This window comes from Armigeres subalbatus, chromosome 3 (genome assembly GCF_024139115.2).
Source record: "Armigeres subalbatus isolate Guangzhou_Male chromosome 3, GZ_Asu_2, whole genome shotgun sequence".
NCBI classification, from domain to species: domain Eukaryota; kingdom Metazoa; phylum Arthropoda; class Insecta; order Diptera; family Culicidae; genus Armigeres; species Armigeres subalbatus.
The window spans coordinates 348,709,859-348,718,655 of record NC_085141.1 but is presented as its reverse complement, the minus strand read 5'-3'; the positions used below and the strand labels follow the sequence as shown (position 1 = coordinate 348,718,655).

The 8,797-nt window shown below is 37.0% G+C and overlaps 1 long non-coding RNA gene across 1 annotated transcript; it reads right to left on the bottom strand.

The window, feature by feature from the left end:
• Positions 1–3,213: 3,213 nt before the first annotated feature.
• Positions 3,214–4,790, bottom strand: LOC134222973 (uncharacterized). The gene is made up of 4 exons (XR_009982450.1): positions 4,433–4,790; positions 4,215–4,364; positions 3,786–4,103; positions 3,214–3,699 (listed from the first exon to the last, which is right to left on the bottom strand). It is a non-coding gene; the product is annotated as an uncharacterized LOC134222973 (long non-coding RNA).
• Between the last annotated feature and the right edge of the window lie 4,007 nt (positions 4,791–8,797).

Below are 8,797 nucleotides of genomic sequence, written 5' to 3'. Positions count from 1 at the left end.
AAAAGGTCTCTTATATTTTAATCTTCTTGCCCTCAGATGCATTCAATCCAATCTACAGGCATTCTAAGAGGTTGAAACAGTGACCCATTCTCACCCCCATTTTTCCCATTGTCACCCCCGATGACGGTATGCAAAGAATGCGAAACAACACACTTTGCCTTCTACCGGGCAAATGCAAACATTTAAAGAAAGCAAAACATAACATTTTTGCTTTATACCGGGCAAATGCAAACATTTAAAGAAAACGAAACAACAGATTGCTTTGCCTTATACCGGGCAAATGCAAATATTTAAAGAAGACGAAACAACACATATTGTTTTATACCGGGCAAATGCGAACATTTGAAGAAGACAGCATATGGTATTTAGCCTAATACCGGCTAACATTTAAGGAAGATACATTTTGCCTTATGCATAATTTTCAGTCATTCCATCTTCTGAGTTCTACCAGAATACCAGAGCCTTTTAAGGTATTAAGACAGCGACCTTTACCATATGATATAGTGTATATTGATGACAAAGTTCACACATCTAATATTGACAATAATGTATATGTCTTTTGGAGATAACATAAAATAATGCGTAAAAGAAAAGAGAAAAATACTTGAAAGGGAAACGCCATGAACGAAACGGCCACATATGGAAGTGAAAATTAATTGTTCCTAGAACCGATTCGCAAACTCTTAAAAATCCAAAAAAAGTTAAACAGATAAGCTAAGCTTGAATACCGCGAAACGGAGCACCGCGAAATTGCAAACCGCCAAATAATATATACCGCGAAACGGAATACCGCCAAATTGTATAAACCGCGAAACAGATTTCCGCCAAATGATACAGACCGCGAAATGGTACAGCGCGAAATGGTTTACCGCGGAATGTTTTACCGCGAAATGTCGGACAACCATTCAACCAACTAACACATCAAGCAACCAACCAACCCAACCAACCGGTCAACCAATTAAGCAACCAAATAACCAACCAATCAATCAACTAACAAATCAAGCAACCAACAAGCTAATCAACCAAATAAGCAACCAACCAATCAACCATTCAAGCAACCAACAAAACAACTAACCAACTAGCCAGCCGACCAACCATTCAATCAACCAGTAGAGCAAACAATCAACTAATCCAGCAATCAGCCATTCAGGCAAGCTACCAATCAACCAAACAATCAAGCAACCAACCAACTAATAATCAACCAAGCAACCAACAAAACAACATATGAACTAACCAGCCGACCAACCAATCAAGCAACTAATCGATCAACCAGTCAAGCAACCAATGAACCAAATAACCTTATTAGTTGGTAAGATTGAGAACCAATCAACAATCAAGCAACCAAATAACCAAACAACCATTCTACCACCTAACAAATCAAGCAGCAACCAATCAGCCGATCAACCAAATAACCAACCAATCAATCAACCAACCAAACAACCAACGAACTAATCAAGCAAGCAACAAACAGTCGAGTACGAGACACTGAATACGACCACACAGCTGTGGTCGAAATACGTATCTGCAAGGATATCAAAATAATTGTGGGAATTAAATGGAGAGTCCTAATCTCGTCTTAGACGGTTGAACAAAACAGTATCAACTAACCAGCCGACCAACCAATCAATCAACCAGTCAAGCAACCAATCAATCATATAACCTGATTGGTTGGTTGGATTGGCAACCAACCAACAATCAAGCAACCAACCAATCAACCATTCTTCCAACTAACAAATCAAGCTGCAACCAACCAACCAAATAACCAACGAATCAAGCAACCAACCATTCAAGCAAGCTACCAATCAACTATTAACTAATCAACAAAGCAACCAACAAAACAAATAATCAACTAACCAGCCGACTAACCAATCAATCAACCTGTCAAGCAACCAACCAATCAATCATACCATACTACCAACTAACAAATCAAGTAGCAGCCAACTAAATAATCAACCAACCAATTAAGTAACCAACCAGTCAAACAAGCTACCAATCTACCAAGCAATCAAGCTACCAATCAAGCAACCAACCAACTAATTAACCAAGCAATCAACAAAACAACTTATCAACTAACCAGCCGACCAACTAATCAACCAATCAACTAAATAACCACAACCAATCAATCAACCAGTAAACCAACCACTCAACCACTCAAGCAACCAACCATTCAACCATTCAAACAAGCTACCATACCAATCAATCAATCAAACAAGCAATCAACCAATCAAGCAACTTAGCCACTTAGTCGTTTGATGTAACAATATGGATCTTCGGGCCTCTCAACAAAAGTTCGTTTTGAAGTGATCTTAAAATAGGTATGTATTCGTAATCATTACGGTAATTTATTACACATTACGGTAGTGTGGGCAGCAATGCGAGTCACCAAATTATGCAAATGTATCTCCGTAAATATAATCAATGATTCATATTGAATAAATGTCATCGTGTATTTTACGCGACAATATTATTTAATGTACCGATCTCCGTCTCACTGAACATATTCATCTCATCGCGGAACAAATAAATACGTCACCAATTTCGTCGCTTCTTTTTGTAAACATGTGGTCGAGTCAAGTACGAGACACTGAAGACGACCACACAGTTGTGGTCGAAATACGTATCTGCAAAGATATCGAAAATTAATTGGTGGAATTGAATGGAGAGTACTTAATTCGTCTTAGACGGTTGAATACATTCCACTAAAAGAGCTAAATATATTTTTCATAAAAATGAGGTTCTTGTTATTTTAATTCATTTGGGATAATATTAAAGTCAAGTAAAAAATTACTTTAACTTTCAATTTATTTATGTTCATATATGTTTAAAAACATTACATTCATATTGAATACATAAATTACTGGGGCCTGCCCTCTAAATAACGAACCAAATCCCATTTTTTGGAATAGGAATGTTACCGAATATACGCCGAAAAAAACCTTTCGAAGTTCATTAACTTATTACCTTATGAAATTTGGCCACAATAAAATTGATTGAAAACCATAAGGTTGCTTATGGAACTGAATGAATTATGCGCATAATGAAGCATATGTTTTTCTTAAGGTTGCTCTTGAACTTTCATTGATCAACCTTATGAAATTCAAAAAGTCTGATTTATGAAATACTTATTTAATAAGTATGAAAATATTTTAGAAATTTGTTATTTAACAATTAAATTCAAAAACGAAAGAATGATATAGTTTGTTTTCAATAATAATATCTTTATTTGAACAATTTATAGCACGAAGAAGAATCACTTGCTGATAACTGAGTAATTTTGTGTTACGTTAAATATCGTTTCAGGAAAAGTTCTGAAATAGAAGTGTTGTATTTAAACCTACACTGCCGCTAACCGCAAGTCAGACTTATCTGTATATGGATACCGTATCCAGGTTAGCCTGATTTTCGGTTAGCGGCAGTACACTACTACACCTGGATGAAACTATATCTCTATCAGCTGAGTTGAGTCATGTGCAATGGCTTGCTGCCAAGCTACGATCGTATAAGCGGCCTCTGTAGTCACAACCTAATATCTGCGATAAATATTGGCCCAGCAGATCTCATCTCATATCCGCAGTTCTGAAGAGCTTATTCACTAAATCCGAGTTTGTCGTCCGTGTCGAGTTGCCGCAAGTTATCGCAAGCTATACTCCCAAGGAGTAATGTCGAAATTCAAGCTCAAAAGAAGAAATACTGTAGCATCTGAAAGAGCAAAGACATCGTGTGTTAATCATGTCATTTAGAAGACGTTTGGCATTTAGAAAGTCTTCCGAGTGAAAGTATGTTACCTAGCAACGTCCTCACGGTTACTGGTTGGTAGCCAGTGTCATTCCTAACTTTTACGATCGTTGATGGGGCATACAAAACGACATCCGGTTCACAATAATCTTCTTTTGGAACAGACAGTTGCCATCGAGATGCAATAGCGATGAGCTACCGTCATAAATATTTGTCGAGACGCTAGTTACCCGATTATGGCTCACAGAACAATACATTTGCACCACAGGCCGTCCTTCACAAGCTGTCAAGAATTTTAGCAGCTGAATATTCCATCTTCCAGAAAAGTTCTCAGTTTAGAATCCCCAAGTAGTATATATGTAATTTGACTGAAATAGAAAAGAAACATTTTTTTAGTACGTTTCAATAATACAGTTATTGATGCAGTATTATGTGTATCATGTACATCATATATCATCAATACATCACTCAGTGCTTACCTAATTGATTTCCCGTTCAATTATGTTAACGACCGAGTTGCTGTTGATATTTCTTAATATGCGCAATGTTCGACGACGATTAGCTTTAGCTTTTCTGCAGTTTCGAACGGTATGGTGAGCAGCGATTTCTTCAGCTGATTGATATCTTTTCTAGAAGGAAAGAGAAAGTTGTAGCTCGTTATAAGTACATATACATTAAACATTCGTTAGAATCTCACCTCTTAGCGTCTTCCTTTTCTTCACGCACTCACAGGATTATCGAGTGCAGGCGCTATCGGGACATACAACAGATGAAACTTTTACAAACGCAACGGCATTCGGAGTGGAAGTGACAAGTGAGCCCACTAGGAACAACGATTTCCTCCATTTCCTCTGATATCTCCACAGATATAAAAACTTGCTTAGGCATTGTCAGTCTGGATAATTGTGTTCCGAATTCCTGAGTCAGCGACCACTATATCAAGGAGGACGTTGAGGGCTTTCCGTGCAAGGAAAGATCCAAGTCTGTCCAAGGGATATCGTTCTTTCTGATGATATCATCGATGTGGATTATTATCGGCGGTTTAGTTCCATTTCCTTCTGCTACATACGATGGATTCAGATACATATTCTCAATCCAGTTGAAAACCGGAATTGGGGGATAGCGAAGTTGGATTTTTCTCATAATCCGTACGTTAAACCTAACTTCGGAAGTGGTGCGCTGTTTTCATATTGCAAAGCGCTATTTAGCGCACCACTTCCGAAGTTAGGTTTAACGTCCGGATTGTAAGAAAAATCCAACTTCGCTAGCACCCATTTTCGGGTTTCAACTGGATTGAGTATATGATGATACTCGTCTCGATTCATTGAATCAGAAACAGGAGGTAAACAAAAATGGAAATGACATTTGAATTGAGGGGCTTCTCAATGGTCGAGTGATTGTAATAATTGTAATCCGTCACTCCCCAGGGGTATATAGTGGTGCCCGAAAAATGGCCACCACTCCGTCTATGTATTCGTCAATGCTTTAGGTCCACACCAGAATTTGTAATCCTATTAACCAAGGCATGTAACAAGTCCTGTCTAGTAACAACATCCGTTGCAAAAATCCATGCGAAGTTTTGGGCTTTTGTACAGTAAAACGTATTCCATAAATTTCAGTTGGTATAAGAAAATTAAATAATGTATATAACAGCTAACAATACGCAATCTATGAAACAATTCCGTTACAAAGCAAGCATAGCGCATTTTCCAAATTTGTCAAACATAGAGGAAATATTCGTATTTAAGACACCTCGAGCTGATTAGAAATCCTAAATAAAGGAGTAGGTATACAAGTTCATTTTTTTAAAATTCGAGTGGTGCTGCATAAACGCATCACCATAAAATAAATTCATTTAAGACAAATTTGTGCCAAAACATTAAAATAAAACTTCAAACTAATGAAATCGTGTATTCGATTTTAGGCCGTCCAATCAGATTAATCTACCCTTGGTGTGCCTGGGTGTTCAAAATGCCCTTATTTCCCTACCCAACAACAAGGGAATGATATCAAAAGGAACCACAGTAGCAATCTTTCACTTTAGTGCATTGTTTTCGATCATAATCTAGTTAAATAAAAGATATTTTAGTTACCAGATAAAGATTGTCGCTTCGGTTCCCTTGCTCTGCTGTCCAAAACATGTGTGGTACCTAACTGTCAAATCGTATGTATTTTTCCTTCATTGACATGTAGATCCCTATCCTCGCCGGACAGAGACGACAGCGACAATCTTTATCTGGTAGCTAAAATATCTTTTAGTTAAATCAATTAAAACAAATCTTTTTTGTGGCCATCTCTCTCAATTAAATAATTTGCACGAAAAAAAACTGCGTGTTTTCAGGAACACATCCGGTGTTCTCTGGTCTCCAGAACTAATAGCAATAATCTATTAATTATTAATTTCTCGGTGAACCCGAACATTCATAGCTTTTTAAATACCTTAATCTTCGATTTTTTGTGATTTTTTTCGTGGAGTTTATTCATTGTTACATTAATGGTGAAGGTCTTAAACGACTAAAACCAAACCGTGTAAAAAACCTGGGTGTACTACGATCTGACGATCCCGGCGGATAGGAAAACATTCGTCTCAGGCATTCACTTTAACTAAACATCTTTATCAGCATTGTTATAAATAGACCGTCGACCGATCCGTAGCGCAGGTACCACTCGCCAGTTGGTCTGTAATAGAATATTTGACAACGGCGATCGTTCTGCATTCGGACATCGAACTTTCCATATATTCTTCATCGTAGTTTAACTGCTTCACTTCCTTTCCATTATGTTGCTTCTTGTAGTCATTGTCCAATCAAAAACACAAATTCTTTTTAGATATACTTCGACAAATTTTACTAGCGAATTCGTTGCAAAATGTTCTGGTGATGTAAACCTTTTTCAAGATGAAAAAGAAATAAGATAGAAACGAATATTTTGAGATTATTGTTTAAATATATTTACCTACCTATCCAATGAGAATATTCTGTTATTTAAATTAATTAATTTTCAACACTTGCGTTTCGTTTAGAAAAACATTTTTTGTTCGCTGTTTTTGTTTTGACAGATTTGTTGTTGTTGTTTTATAGGCCAAACGTATATGACCTTTGTTTATGTATTGGATAGCAACGGTTGGATAGCGTTGCCAAATATACCAACCCAATGTTTGCGGAAGGGTGGGTTGTCGTTTTCCAACTCTGTTTGACAACGACCGGTGCGGTGAATCATTATGATAGAGGTTGCCAATTTGCCTTTATTCACGCACTGGTGGGGATCGTCTAATAAATCCAATATGAGTAATAGCAAGCTTATCTGTTTTTATTTACGGTTAAACAAGAAAATCAATTAACAGAATCCATCTAGATAATAAAAGAAAGGCATTTGATTTTTATCTGCAGCCGCACATAAAATATATTGGAAGGATCATATATGTTGTATGAATACTGCACATAAAATTAAATGTACAAATAATTTCTAGCTTTATGTGCAGAACTAATAAATATTATTTGCAAAGCTTGATTGCAAAAATATATGTGCATTGCACATAAAATTTCAGGCCTATGCTAAGAGCTCATGTTTAGCGTAGCCAACACCAACACCAACGCCGAGCAACGTACGTCAAATCTAAAAAAGCCTAACATCATAAAACATCCAAATTCAGCTTTCTTCAATATGCAACTTTAATCGGGAATATTCATTAAATATGACTAATGAGTTTAATTGATTCAAAACGTATTCTACATGATCAATTTTGATTTTACTTACATGGAGATCAACAATTTGTCTTTTATTTCACCGTGAAAACCTTGAGCAGAATTTAAAAATAAATCCTGCTCTTTTATTGTTGTGGATATTTTTAATTATAAAGCTACAATCATTGGTGTTGTTGACGATTGTTGACATCTCATGCAACTGACAGCGGTCTATCTGCACACTGTGCATGGTGGATATTTTTAAGCTAAGGGAGTTAGATAGGGATGTCTATAGCCTGTAAAATTTAGATGGGAAATCAGCTCAGTGTACCGGCCTCCCAACCCCGACGTCCATGGTTCGAATCCATTCTGCCGCACTTTACTTTTTTTATTGAAAATCTTTCATAAGGCAACATATTGAAATTCATACCGATTCCTTGTGGCAAATTTTCATAAGGCGTTTGATTGAAAATCATACGTCCATTTTCCTCAGTGCAGTACACTACCGTGTGATAGTTCGGCAACTACAATGCACGTGTACTGGGTTAGAGCACCTCCACGGGAGGCCTCATCGCTATTCTTATAATAGCGCTCCTTCCCGAGTGCTATTTTAGGATAGCGCCCCATCTTCCCACCGGTGGTTTCTGTTTTAGGTATAGCGACTTCGTAAACATATCAAGTTCTCACCGGGCGTTGCTAAAAGTATAGTCATCATCTTCTTCAATGGCTCTATACTCAACTTAGTATTATATTTGCATTTCTCAGTTATTAATTGAAAGCTTTCCTGTGTCCGCCATTGCTTGAGTATGTATTTTGTGTAACAACTATGCCCAAGGAGCCCACTCGAAAACATCCTTGGCCAAATCGAGAATAGAGCTCGCCATCTCCGGAGGGCAATTCTACGCTTTTGCTCGCAAGGCCAAGTGGAGACCCGTCATCTTAAACTTTTTCATTATTATTCCTTCTGGATTTCCTTCACACTTAAAATAAATCGCCGAATTCGGTAAAATTTTACCGAAATCTCAACAGCAGAACTGTTCGGTAAATAATTTTACTGATTTTCGGTGATTTTGACAGTTGAGCAATGGAAAAAATTACAAAAAAATTGTAAAAAAAAATTACCGAACAGTTCTGCTGTTGAGATTTCGGTAAAATTTACCGAATACTGTAAAATGAGCTAAGTGTGTTCATCCTGAAAAATTCCTTCGGGAATTTATACTTCCAGTCGAAGAAAGTCCTTCTGAAATTTCCACCAGTTTTCCTACAGGACTCTCTTGACAAAATCCTGCAGGAATTCATCCAGAGTTTTTGAAGGAAAACATTTGTAACAGCATCCGGAAGAATCCGGAGATTTTTCTTTAAAAAAAAACTATGTTTTC